The sequence below is a fragment of the Equus caballus genome, chromosome 31 (assembly GCF_041296265.1).
Source record: "Equus caballus isolate H_3958 breed thoroughbred chromosome 31, TB-T2T, whole genome shotgun sequence".
Classification (NCBI taxonomy): Eukaryota; Metazoa; Chordata; class Mammalia; order Perissodactyla; family Equidae; genus Equus; species Equus caballus.
In genome coordinates, this window is record NC_091714.1 from 2,368,762 (window position 1) to 2,381,427 (window position 12,666).

The 12,666-nt window shown below is 58.5% G+C and overlaps 1 protein-coding gene across 6 annotated transcripts in view; it reads left to right on the forward strand.

Moving 5' to 3' along the window:
- The first annotated feature begins 354 nt into the window (after window positions 1-354).
- FRMD1 (FERM domain containing 1) overlaps window positions 355-12,666 on the forward strand; it is a 45,612-nt gene continuing 33,300 nt past the window's right edge. Inside the window, exons 1-3 of one of the 6 annotated variants that reach the window (XM_023632886.2) lie at window positions 355-756; window positions 1,124-1,352; window positions 9,555-9,755. The gene's annotated coding sequence lies outside the window, so the exon portion shown is untranslated. Of the gene's footprint in view, window positions 757-1,037; window positions 1,353-9,554; window positions 9,756-12,666 lie in introns of those variants that run through there. The other 5 variants (XM_023632887.2, XM_023632888.2, XM_070256394.1 and 2 more) reach the window with 5 other exon arrangements.

Genomic DNA, 12,666 nt, shown 5'->3' on the forward strand with positions numbered 1-12,666 from the left:
GGACAGTACGACCCCTGGACGGGAGACTCCGGGGGCTGCAAGTCCGAGATGGTGCGAGCCTGGGAAAGAGCAAATTGAGACCCTGCGATCTTGGGACCGGGTGAGCCCGGACAGACAGCCCCGGGGCAGGCAATTCTGGGCGGTGCGGGCTGGCGGGCTGTGCCCCTCCCATTTGTCTTGCGGAGAGAGGGGCAGGGAGGGGGGAGGGGAGAGGGGAGGTAGAGGGGTCAAGGTGGGGAGAATAGAGGGGGCAGGGAGGGGGGGAGGGGTGGGAATGGAGGAGGGGAGGGGTAGGGGAGCAGGGAGGGAGGAGGTGGGCGGGGAGGGGCGGGGGAGGGGGAGGGATAGCAGGGCGGCGCAGGCCAATCCCCAGCCCGGACATCCCCCCCGGCCCGCCGATCGCCCTCAACCGCCGCGTCCCCGCGTGGATCTACCGAGACCGCAACACAGCGGCGGCTGCGTTCGCGTCGACCCCGTGGGATCCCGACCTGGACCCCGACCCCAACCCCGACCCGGACCCGGACCGGGACCCAGACCCCAACCCAGACCCCGACCCCAACCCAAACCCAGACCCCGACCCAGACCCCGACCGGGACTCCGAACCCAACCCAGACCCCGACCCCGACCCCGAACCGGACCCGGACCTGGACCCGGAGCCAGACCCAGAGCCCGACCCCGACCGCGTCCCAGCCCCCGATCCCGACCCGGACCCGGAACTGTGAGCCCGGCCGGGACCCCGACTGCGCCCCCCCACCGGTGAGGGCCCACGGCTGTCACCCTCGCCGCCGTCGCCTTTCGGGGTTTGCGCCCCTAGGTCCCGGAGCCGGGGGTGCGGGACCCTCCCCTTGCCCTCTGTCCCCCCTCCGCGGCTTCCGACTTAGAGGCCGGGTCCGGGGTCCTGGGCGCGCCCCTGCCAGGCTCTCCGGAGCAGCCCTGGTCCCGCCCACCCGCTCCCCTCACGGCTCCTCCCCTCTCTTGTCCCCTCCCCTCCCTCGTGACCCCCCATTTCTCACCCCTCCCCTCCCCCGCAGGGGCAGGGGCAGGCGGGGTGGGGCAGGCCGGGTGGGGGCCAGGGACGCCCTGGCTGCGCGGCCACCTTTATTCCCTCCCCGCCTCGATCCAGGTGTGGCCGGAAATTTGGGATTTCTGAGCGTATTTCAAAAGGGCTGGGCTCTAAAAGTTGCCTAAGACGGACCAGGATCTTCTGGGGTTCTGAAGAGCGTCTCGTCGCCCGCACTTGCAGCTGGTTGTCGTCACCTAATGCACTGAGAGCCAAGCACCTGGAGGGGCACCTGCCCGTCTGAAGGGCGGCGAATCCTCGGGAGTGGACCCTGCCAGGTCGACAAGTTTGGGTGGGTTTAGGTGGTTTGGGGGGGGGGGGGGTGCGTGTTGGCGGGGTGTATTGACACAAGGCGACAAAATGACATCCTAGCGTTTACTGACAAAGTTGAGACTTTCTTTTGTTCAGTGAGGCGTCCATGCAAAGCTTGTCTTTTCTTCCTTCCCAGGAAGTGAGGCTGGAGCTGAAAGCAGAAGTGTAGTAGGGGGCTTGGGAGGGGCTGCGAGGGTGGGGGTGGTGGGGGTCCCATGGGGTCAGTGGGTGAGTGCCTGGGCATTTGTGAGCAGCAGCGGAAGGGAGATGCTAGCTGGGTGGCCCCAGAACATGCAGTCCCCGTTTCTGTGGGACCACAGGACCCCTTCACACAATTCAGTATTAACAAAAGGGTGGCCGGGAGACAAAAAGCCAGCTGGGTCCCACACCCCCCCTCCAAATTCCAGCGGGGGGAGGGAGGAGCAGATCCAGCCTGTCTTTCTAGAAAAGGCAGACAGACAGAAGGAAGCCGGGGAGGGGGTCCCAGCACCGTCCCTGTGGCGGTTCTTTAACTTTGGGGGCAGGTGTGTGCCCCGCCAGCTGCTTGTTTGACAAAAGGCTCTGTAAGTCGCCGCCCACTTAACTTAGTTGTGCCCAGTCCGTTCCTCTTGGGCTTTACAAGGATTTTCTGGTGACCAGGATGGTGGTGACACGAGGGCCCAAGAAGCCCCAGCCACTTAAGTGAAGTGGGGCCTCCTGGGGCTCAGGGGGCATTTCTGTAGCGCCCCCTGCCCGGGCTCTGGGCTCTGGGCGGCCCGTGGGCGTGTGTGAGGCCCACAGTCTGGGACAGGAACCCAGAGGTGAGACTCCGGGTCAGGAGGGGCTGTGTCCTTGTGCCGTCCTCAGGTGCCCATTCTCCAGGGTTCTGGTCTGGCACCTACCAAACCCCTTAAGTGAACGAGAGACGTGGACTTGAACCTCAGGAAATCTTAGGCCCTCCAAACCCAGGGAAGACAGGAACCCGGAGACTTCAGTGTGCTTCTCAGCAGGACGTGGCAGGGGTGGGTGGCCTGCCCACCAGGTCAGGGGACAGGACCTGCTCACCTGTCACCCTCACCTGGCCCCAGTTTAGCCAGAGCTTGCCTGCCCCGCGTTGACAGGTGCAGTCCCCTCAGCTGTGCGCCCGCCCTCCTCCTGGCAGAGATCTGGAGAGCGTCTGCATTTCATTTCTTCTTGAAGCCCAGTGACCCAGAAGGTGCTGTGGCTTCTGAGGAGCCTTAGTCAGACTGCTCTGGCAGTGTCGTGTTCATGCAGCGGGTTCAACTCTGCATGCAGTGCAGGAAATGAGTGACATGCCAGCGGGGTCACATGCTCAGGGATTTAACCCCCGGGGAGGTCAGAGAAAAGGTCTGGGCGTCTTCACACCCCCGGGGAGGGGTCTCCACGGCGCAGATGTTGTCTGATGCTGCAGGAGTGGCTTTGTGGTTGCAGGCGTGGCGCAGCTCTTTCTTTACATCCACAGGCGTCACGTTTGTTGGAAAGTCTCTTGGGATGGAGGTTTCCCAAAGGACAAGAAATTTCCCACCCAGAATCACTTCCTTCCGTTTAGTTTGAAGCGTCGTCCTTGAGACACAGACTAGCACTCTGGACTCGGCAGGAATTTTGCTATCTGTTTGTAACACGCCTGCAATCTGAAGGGCGGCTCAGGTATCCACTCTTAAAGGGCAGGACCACAGGCCTGGGACGTTCTCAGGTGACACCTGTGGGACCAGTGCCATTGTCACTCAGAAAGGTGTCATGATCGCTCCATCTTAGCTCTTCTCTCTTCTCCCATCCTGTTGAACGTGTGATGCGACTCTCGGGTGGGGGTGGGGTTGAGGGGCAGCAAGGTGGCCAGGAGTCTGCTAGTGGCCCCTGCCTGCTCCCCTCGGTTCAGCCCCTGTGCAGCCCTCACCTGCCTGTGTTGCTGCTGGGTGGCCCTGGCAGGCCAGGCTTCGATGGTGGGAATTGTTCCCCAGGACAGGTCCATGAGCAAGCCAGAGTGACAGTTCTGATGATGATGACAGAGGATGTGCCAGGCACCAGAGGAAGCCCTCCAGGGCTCTCAGCCCTTTAATTCTCACACAACCCCCTGGGCTCTCGCTGTCCTGCTGATGGTGCACAGCCAGGAGACGGCATCTCTCAGGCAGGCTCCCTCCTCCAGGAAACCTTGGAGGGACACCCCATGATGGCGACCAGCGGCCCCTCACAGAGCTGGTCTGGGTGGAGGCTGGCTCCCAGCACATCACCCACACTGGCGACTGCCATGTTAAGATTAAGCAGCAGTGATCACCAAGGGGGTTCATTCTTTCAGTTACTTAATGGAGGAGGAAGGAGCAGATGTTTACAGAGTGCCTGTGGGCACCCAGGGCACCAAATTCTGCAAATTGAAAATCTGCAGGTTCTGGCCAGCAGGCTGGAGACCCAGGGAAGAGCTGACGCTGCAGTCGGAGTCCAAAGGCCAGCTGGAGAGAGATTCCTCCCTCCTCTGGAGCCCGCCGTCTTTTTGTCTTAAGTCTTTGAACTCAGTCATTGGCTGCGGCCCACCCACGTTATGGAAGGTCGTCTGCTTTACTCACACCTGACTGATTTAAATGTTAACCTCCTATAAAGCTACCCTCACAGCAACATCTAGACTGATGTTTGACCCAACGCTGGGCACCGTGGCCTGACCGAGTGGACCCATAAACTAACAGTCCCAGGGGGCTGTGCAGGGGCGAGGCCATGCTTGGTTTTCACAGGTGAGCACATCCCTATTAGCCCCAGTTGGGTGCTGGGGCGCTGGGGTCTCAGCTAACGTTTGTGGCTGTGACCCCCGATAAAGAAAGGTTTATACTGTGCGCCAGCAACGTTCATGAGACAGGAGCAACAGTTTCACGGAGCAACACTGAGAGTGACCCCATCCACGCCCCTCCATTTGTTTCTTTGAAACATCGCGAGGTCCCCGGGTTAAATCCAAAACTGGCTCCTATATTCGGAGGGGAAGGAGAGACCAAAGAGAGAGGTGGACCCCACAGATGGGTAAGAGGCAGGTTTAGTAAGCGAGGGAACTTACATACAAGGCTTGTCTTGGGCGGCACAAGACCGGTAGGCGTACACACCCGCCCACCAGAATCTGGAGAGTTTACATAGAGGCCTTAAGGGGGCTCAGTCACATATACCATCCAGATGGTCTCAACAACGCGTGCCCCCTCAAGGCTGCGTCCTTGAAACAGCTCCTAGTGTGGGGAACGGTGGGTGGAACATACATTCCCAGGATGATGAGGGGGAGGAGCCCCCGATTACCCGGGTCCAGCTCTCAGACCCACTCCATGACCTACTCCAAAACCATCGGAGGTCGAAAGCTGGGTCACCCAGGCAGTCAGATCTGATGGGGGCATGGTACCAAGTGAGGGTGAGCTGGTGGCCTCCCATTTCCTCTGTGGGTCCACACACATGTCTGTGCGTTCTGGATCACGCTATAAACTGTGAGCCACTGAGGATCGTGATCGTACAAGTTGGAATGGCCGCTGGAGTGCAGCCAGGCCCTCAGAACCTCAGCAGGCATGGCTGCAACTTGGGGGGACGCTGGGGGCCTCGCTGAAGCCCCCCCATAACCTTGCAGAGTCATAGTAGGAATTAGGAAGTCTGGTCCTCATGCGAGACGCAAAATGAACATAAGTGAGCCCCCTGGGGGTCCCAGCTGTGGGAGAGGCCTCCCCTCTCTGGGGACGTTCCCCTACCCTCCCCTACCCGCAGGCATGGGCAGCGTGAAGCTGCTGTCTGAATTGTCCTCCATCGGGCTTCTTGAGCCAGTGAGTGAGGTTCAGAAGTCCCCGTGTCCCCCTCCCCGGGCAGAGGGGGCGGTTGGGCAGCACATACTCTCTCAGCTGAATCGGGGTCCCTGCAAGAGCTGGGCCTCCTCCATTGCTACACGATCTCCTGAGAAAGGGAAATACATTTGAAAAGGCTTCATTCCGAGGCCTCACAAGGTCTGGCAGGTGTTACTCCATAACTTGGAAGAGGCTTGAAGGTGACAGCCACCCACCTACTCCTCTTGGGGCCCAGCCCAGGGCAGCCCCTCCTTGCAGCTCCAGATGGCCCGCCTGCCCTGTGCCGCCTGGGCGCATCCTCAGGGCCCCTCAGGCCCCATCTGCAGAGTGTCATCTTACTTCAGGGGGGCACACGCTCTTCTCCCCACCCACCTCCCGGAGGGCCCGGCTCCCACCGTCAGGTCAGCCTGCAGCCCCCTCCTGACTTTTGGGTCTGTCCCTCTCCCCAGTGTTGGCTCCACTCCCAGAGGTCTGGTTGGGTAACTAGCTAGTTAACCAGATAAACTAGTCCCTGATAAGAGATGTTCTGGTTCCCACTGCAGCCTCCCCTCATCTCCCCTCCACCTTAGGCCTGGGTGACCCCACTGCCACCTCCCCCAAGAGGCCGGGGTCCCTTCCTCCCAATGCATCTTCCTGAGTTTCTCTCTCTCAGCTTTCTGAGAGAGGGTACCAACGAGATTCTTCCTGTGGGCTCTAGAAAGAGAGGATGCTTGTTTCTTGGTGCCGGGCCCCAGACCCGGCTCTCGGGTGGGCATTTATGCGCCACCACGACTGGAGGCTCCTCGGAAAACAGCCAGTGTTTAGAGAAACCAGATCTGTGCCCCAGGAAGCAGGATCGTCTGTCGACTTGGGATCTCTAGCTCCCACCCCCGCCCGTGGCCGGCTTGGTTGTAGCTCAGAAAGGTGAAATTTCATCAATAGTGGCGTCTGTGTGTGTGTGTGAAAAAACCTAACCTGAGAGCCTTGGTTTGAAGTTCATATATACTTGAAGTTGTTGGTTCTTTGCCATCAACAACAACTTGGATCAATGGTCTCTTTCAAGATGCTGGAAATGCAGAGGGCTCACGTCGGGGCTGTTTTCCTCGTTTGCCGAAGGGGACCTGGCACAGAGCACAGCTTCTCGCTTACACGGGGAGGGTTCGCGTGCACGGCGCCGGGCCTGGGCCGCCCCCGGGGGGTGCAGGGGCTGGATTCTGTAAGGCGGGCTGAGGGCGGCCCGCACACTCTCAGCAGAGGGAGGGTGATGGGAGGTGCTGGTCTCACAGCCCGCAGACCTTCAGGGTGGGTGCCCCCGTTTATTGTCAGCCTGCCCGTGCCGGGTGGCTGAGGCGACTAGCTGTGTCCAGGCTCACATGGTGGGAGAAGGAAGTGGGTTCAAGCTGGGCCGGCCTGACCCAGAGGCTCAGCAGTTCATACCATGCTTTCTAAGTTGTGGGTTCCTGACGTGGAGAAAGCCCGGTTTAGGTCTTTATTTCACTGACTCAGTGAGCAGTTAACAGATCAGCTCTGCAGTGGTCCTGTGCCCATCAGGGGTCAGATGTGCAGGAAGATGGTGCTGTCTCCGCAGATGTCCCTTCCGGGAATCGGCGAGCAGGGAAGGAACTGACGTGGCCAGCGCTTCTGCCCTACGCCTGGCTATGCTGGCTGTGTTAGTGCTGTGTCTCGTGGTGGCCTAAGCACCACATTTTTCTGGCTGCTCGTACCCTCTTCTATAGCTCTGACCTCCGGTTTGTCAATTCCTAATGTTAAGTCCAGAAAAGCCAGTCGCTGCCCCTCCCATTAGACCAATCTGTGGTCCGTTCTCTCTGGAACGGCAGGAGCAGCCTCACTGGTTGTTGCGGGGTTGGGAGGTCTCTGTGCCTTTGCTTGCCTCCTGGACGGCTGCCTCCAAGACATCTCTGATCCAGTCAGAGCTTGCCAAGCCCCTGAGAGTTTCGGACCTGCCCTGGGTGACCGGGCTGGGCGTCCCTGGCCTTATTAGAAACGGGACATGGTGGTGTAGGGGCAGGGGAGAAGCAGTGCAGGCTGGGTATTACTTGGGTTCTCTCCTCATTGATGGGTTCTGTTCTCAGCCAATTCTCTTATCCTTCTTGGAGCTCAGCTTACTCCAACCTTAAAAGGGGAGTGACGTGAGCCTTTTTGTTATATGGGGTTGTGTATATGAAAGCATTTGGAAAAGTTTGACGCATAAATATAAAAGATAAAAATGAAACAAAATGTATTCTATTTGAATAAAATATAAAAGTACAAATATAGAATGTTAGCCAGGTTCCCCGGAGGTTGCCCCTTGCTGAGAAGACGGCAGGAGGGTATAACCGGTGCAGGTCAGGTGGGCTGAACAGGCAGGGTTTTCAAGAGCCACCAAGTTGGAGAAGTTAACTGACTCATCCAAGGTCACCTCTAGTGAGTGGCTGGCGGGGACACAGGTCAACTATAGAGCGCGGGCATCCCTTAAGAGTGTCCCACACTGAACACCAAGCACGGAGGGTCACTGTTTAAAATCACAATGCCACACAATACCATGAAACAGGAAAACTTGTTTCATTTCTCCCTCCAACAAAAGGAGTTTATCTCTTGGAGTCCACCTGCACCAGAACCCAGCTTCCTAAAGGAAGGAGCAGAAAGTTCTGGATCATTGTGAAGAGTAGCTTTCTAATTTTGAAGGTGCACATTATGTTTATTCCACTTTGAACAAACGCGCGGCTGGCAGAGTCTCCAAAGACTTGTTGGCCTCTAAACCACGTGGTTTGCTCACTGCAGAGATCTAAGAACCTCGTTGGAGGTTCGGTAAAGGGACTGAGTTTGTCTTGGTTTGCGTTTCTGGGATACTACTGCGACCTTGAGCAAGTGAAAGCCTTGGGCTTGGTCCAGGAAATCTGAGCCACCTTGTAAAAGTTAAACAAATGTATAAACTTGGGAGGATCCTCATCATGGCCTACAGTGACATTTCCGTTTGAGGTTGGCCATGGCCAAGTGTCATACCGAATGTGTGGGTTCATTGCAGTTGACAGTGCTTCTCTTCAGGCCAGGAAAAGGGAGGCACATGTGATGGCCATGACCTTGAGTTCTAAAGGGTGGGAGCTTGTGTGATGGCCATGACCTTGAGTGCTGAAGGGTGGGAGCATGTGTGATGACCATGACCTTGAGTTCTGAAGGGTGGGAGCTTGTGTGATGGCCATGACCTTGAGTGCTGGAGGGTGGGAGCATGTGTGATGACCATGACCTTGAGTTCTAAAGGGTGGGAGGCACATGTGATGGCCATGACCTTGAGTTCTAAAGAGTGGGAGCTTGTGTGATGGCCATGATCTTGAGTGCTCAAGGGTGGGAGCATGTGTCATGGCCATAACCTTGAGTTCTTGGGGAGTAGGAGTGAAGGCATGTGTGATGACCATAACCTTGGCTTCTGAGAGGAATATGACCTTGAGTTCTGACAGCTCTAGGTCGTAGGAACTATTTTCTGTGACTGGGCGTTGTGTGCTCTGTGTGAGTCAAGGCTGCTTTTGTCCATCTCGTCTTTGGCCAAGTCTGCCTCCTGGAACAGCTGCCTGTAGGTCATGGTGGCCTTCTAATTGGACCAGGTATCCATCTATTCCGTGGGTCTCTTTTGAGAACTTAATATGGCCAAAGCGTTTGTCAAAGCCGTGGGGACTCACCTGTGCCAGGACGGACAAGCCGTGCTGTCAGCAGCTTCTCACAGGGAGCAAGGCAGGTCACAAGTGAGAAATAAGAAAGGTCGTCTGGGCTCCATCCAGGGTCAGGAGGAAACAGAAGCCTGGTGTTGAGCCCCTCCATCAGACAGGCACCCCAGTTCCATTCAGCAAGTTTAGTGGCTGCCTGCTGGGTCCTCGTGTTGCTCTACGACCCTGGTTCTCCAGGTGTGGATCCTGGGTCAGAGGCATCAGCAGCCCCAGGGAGCTTGTTTGAAATGCAGATTCTCGGGCCTCTTCATAGCTGGGCCTGTTCCAGAGCGTCCGGGCTGCCGTCAGCCCCCCAGGTGACGTAGATGCACGAGAGCTGGAGAACACGCTCCGGGGGGTGAGGGGACACCGAAGAGGTGAGATGAGGGCCACAGGGGCCGAGCAGCCCCCAGAAGAGCAGAGTGGGGGAGCTGAGGTTAGACCGGAATCTTCCAAGGATGGCGGAGGATGCCGACAGGAAGGAGAGAGTGGAGAGGATGTTCCAGGCGGAAAAAGGGCCTGAACCGGGTTCCCGAGGGGTGGCGAGCAGAGTGTGTGGGAGACGATTCAGGGCAGGGGCCTGGCCGGTCCCTTGAGGGGTCCGGGCAGCGTTGGGGGCCACGGGCCGCAGGCTCCGGGTCTGTCCAGCCCCGTGGTTCTGAAGGGTGGCGTGGGGAGAGGTGTTTGGGTTGACAGCAACATTTTTGTTCCCAGGAAGTTGTGTCGAGAGCCAGGAAGGTTTGGGGCGCCCTCTGTCTTTATCCACCAAGTCCTTGAAAAGTCATCAGCACACGTCCGTGACGCTGACACCTGCGGTTCACAGGGCATCCTTTTCCTGCGGAGCCCGGGGCAGCACAGGAGTGGACCCAGGGCCCAGCACACCTCGGGGCCGCTGGAGTCGGCTCAGGCCAGGCGGTAAGGGTTCCAACCAGCAGTCCAGAGTGAAGTTGGCAGAGAAGCCTCGGGTGGGACCAGGAGACTTGGCTTCCAGCATCAGTTTGCAAATGTGTGAAACGGAAATAATCGCCCGCCCCGGAGGGCGGCTGAGCATCAAAGTGGCCAATGCTCAAGGCATGTCATGGAGGCGTTGTAACTCCACGTGTATTTGCTGAGCGCAAACAGTGGGCCAAGAGCTGCTCTGGGCAGTGGGGATGCAGCTGTGACTAAAGCAGCAGTGAGTGGAGCTTCCCTCCAGGTGAGAGAGTCAGGCGATAGACAAGTATAAGTGCCCAATGATGCTCAGTGCTGTGGAGGAGCGTGAGAACCCGGGAGCCAGGACAGGCCTCCCCAGTGAGGAGACATGGGAGCCGATTTCTGAAAGCAGTGAGGGCTCAAGCCAGGCGGATGTGCTGGAAAGAGCCTCCATGCAGAAGAACAGTACATGCAAAGGTCCAGGGGCAGGAAGACAGGAGGGGGCAGAGAGTGAACAGGGCCAGCCCTCGGGGGGCTCAAAGGTGGTGGTAACTGTTAGGATTCCAGCTTCTTCTCTGAGGAAGGGAGAGCATTTGCGGACTTGAAGCAAGAGCATGGTGACCTGCCCCCCATTTATCAAGATTTCAGGGGCTAAGATGTTGAGGAGACTTTGGGAGCCCACTGCAACAGTCCAGGCTGGAGACGAGAGAGGTGTGGACCGGGCGGTGCAGGCGGGGGACGTGGTCAGACGTGCTGGGAGTTTTGAAGGTAAAACCATTAGGATTTGCTGCCGTCTGACTTGGGGTGGGAGAGAAAAAAAACCGAGGTGACCACCAGGTTTTCTGTCCTGGGCAGATGGGAGGATGGAATGACATGCCTCGGGGGCTGTTATTGTTTCCCGGTGACTAGGGCAGCACCTGCCAGCTCTCCAGGGGGCTCAGCAGATGTCCCTGGAGTAAGCGGACGAGTGGACCGGTGCTGGAGGGACTGGGAAGGGCTCTCTGGGTCTGCACTGCGCGCTCCGAGGTTTTTCATCTTTGCCGAATCGTCACGCTCGTTTTGGTGGCAGAGTCCAGCTTTCAAATGGAACCCGAGTGGCACTTCCGTCTAAGGCCAAGCAGCTGTGGACAAGTCTGCTTGCCATTCCCCCCTCCCAGCAAGGGGCCCTCAGAGACTTCGGGGGGACCCAAGGGCAGGGGGGGGATCTTCCCTGCTGCGGGCGGTAAGGGGTGCCCTGGACGTGCAGGACTTAAAGGCAACAATAAAACGCGTTAAAAGCCGGGCTGCCTTTTACTATCACCGTAGCAACTGTAAACCGTGTTGGTGTTAGATCACCTCGGCCCTTAGCGAAGGACCACCCCTCACCTTCCTCCTCTGCTTCACGGGAGGAGCCACACGTGTCCCCAGGCCCGAAGAACCAGGCCCAGTCACGTTCCTGAGGCTGGTCCCTGGACAGGAAGAGGAGGAGGAGGAGGATAGGAGCCCCCGAGGACGGGAGCTGGTCTGTCAGCACCAAGGGCATTTCCTCCAGAACCCGTGGTGGGGCTGGTGGTGACCACATCCCAGGGGCCGTGACACTCTCGAGGCAGCAGTGATGGCCCCCTCTCACAGCGGAGGAAAGGAAAGTGCAGAGACTCAGGGACATCCTCCCCAGGTCGCCCAGCTGCCAGGAGGCGACCCCGGGTTTGAACCTGCAGCCTGGTGCCATCGTGGGTGACTTCACGGCCCGGCGCAGCCTTGCAGACGAGACACGAGACACGGCCCCCAGTGCGTGGCCCCTGCCCCTTTCGCCAAAGTTCATTTTACTTGTGAAAGGCCTTTCTCCTGAGCCGGGGCTCCAGGGTCCCTGTGAGTCATGGGGGCGGGGGCACCATTCAGGGCTGGGGCCTACTGAGAAGAGAGCCAGCAGGCGGGCCTCCTGGGGGAGAGATGAGCAGACAGACAGGGGAATGGAGCACCTCACCTTGTGTGGATAGCTTACATATTTGGGAGGGTTCAACTCCACTGAACGGAATCGAAGGCCGGTGCTCCTGTGACGGAGGTGTGGAGTAGGAGGTGAGGGTGGGAGGGCGCTCGAGCTCAGAGGGTCTGTCTGTGTGTCTGCACAGCTCTCCTGCTGGCCTGGGCTGCGGGCATGGGGTGCGGAGCCCCCCACTGAGTCTCTGCCCTTTGCCCGGCGGCCTGTTCACAGGTCGCTTCACTCTCCTGGGCTTCGGTGGGGGCGCACCTGCAAATCCTGAGTTAATAGCGGTGGTGGCCAGGCCAGTGTTTGTGTGCGGGAGTGTCCGCCACAGGGAGGAGGCGGGCAGGCAGAGAATGCTAAGAATCTGCTCTCTGGGCTGGAAGGGGAAACGGGATCCAGGAGCAGCAAAAAGGGCTGGGCGGCCCGGCCACCGTCGCCGTGTAATTAACTGGCCCACTCCTTTTCTTCCGACTCCCTCCTCCAGTCCTGCTGTTTCTTTCCAAGCAGGGAAAAAGCTGGTCTAGACTGTTGGTGGGGAGCGCTTGAAGTCTGTGCAGAAACTGATATATGATAACGTACGCCTGAAATCGACACCACGTTATGAGCCAGTATGACTCCAACAAAATTATTTTTTAAAACATAAATAAAAAGAGGATTTGAATTTAAATCTGGGCAGCAAGGCACGGGGCGATGCCAGGGGCCCTCTGCTGCCCTAGTTTTGGGAGCCGGTGACAGTGACAGGAGGGTGGGTGGCTCCGGCCTCAACACCCGTGTCCCCAGCTGGAGCAGGAAGGGATCAGGGCTCCCCTGAGAAAAGAGGAGGAGGTGTTCACGTTACTGCCCCCAGTCCTCCTGGCCCTGGAACCATGGATTCCCGTCTGCCAGCCCCATCCTGGGGGCGTCCACACCTGCGGTTCAGGGCCCAGATCCTGCTGACCCCAGACCCCATGA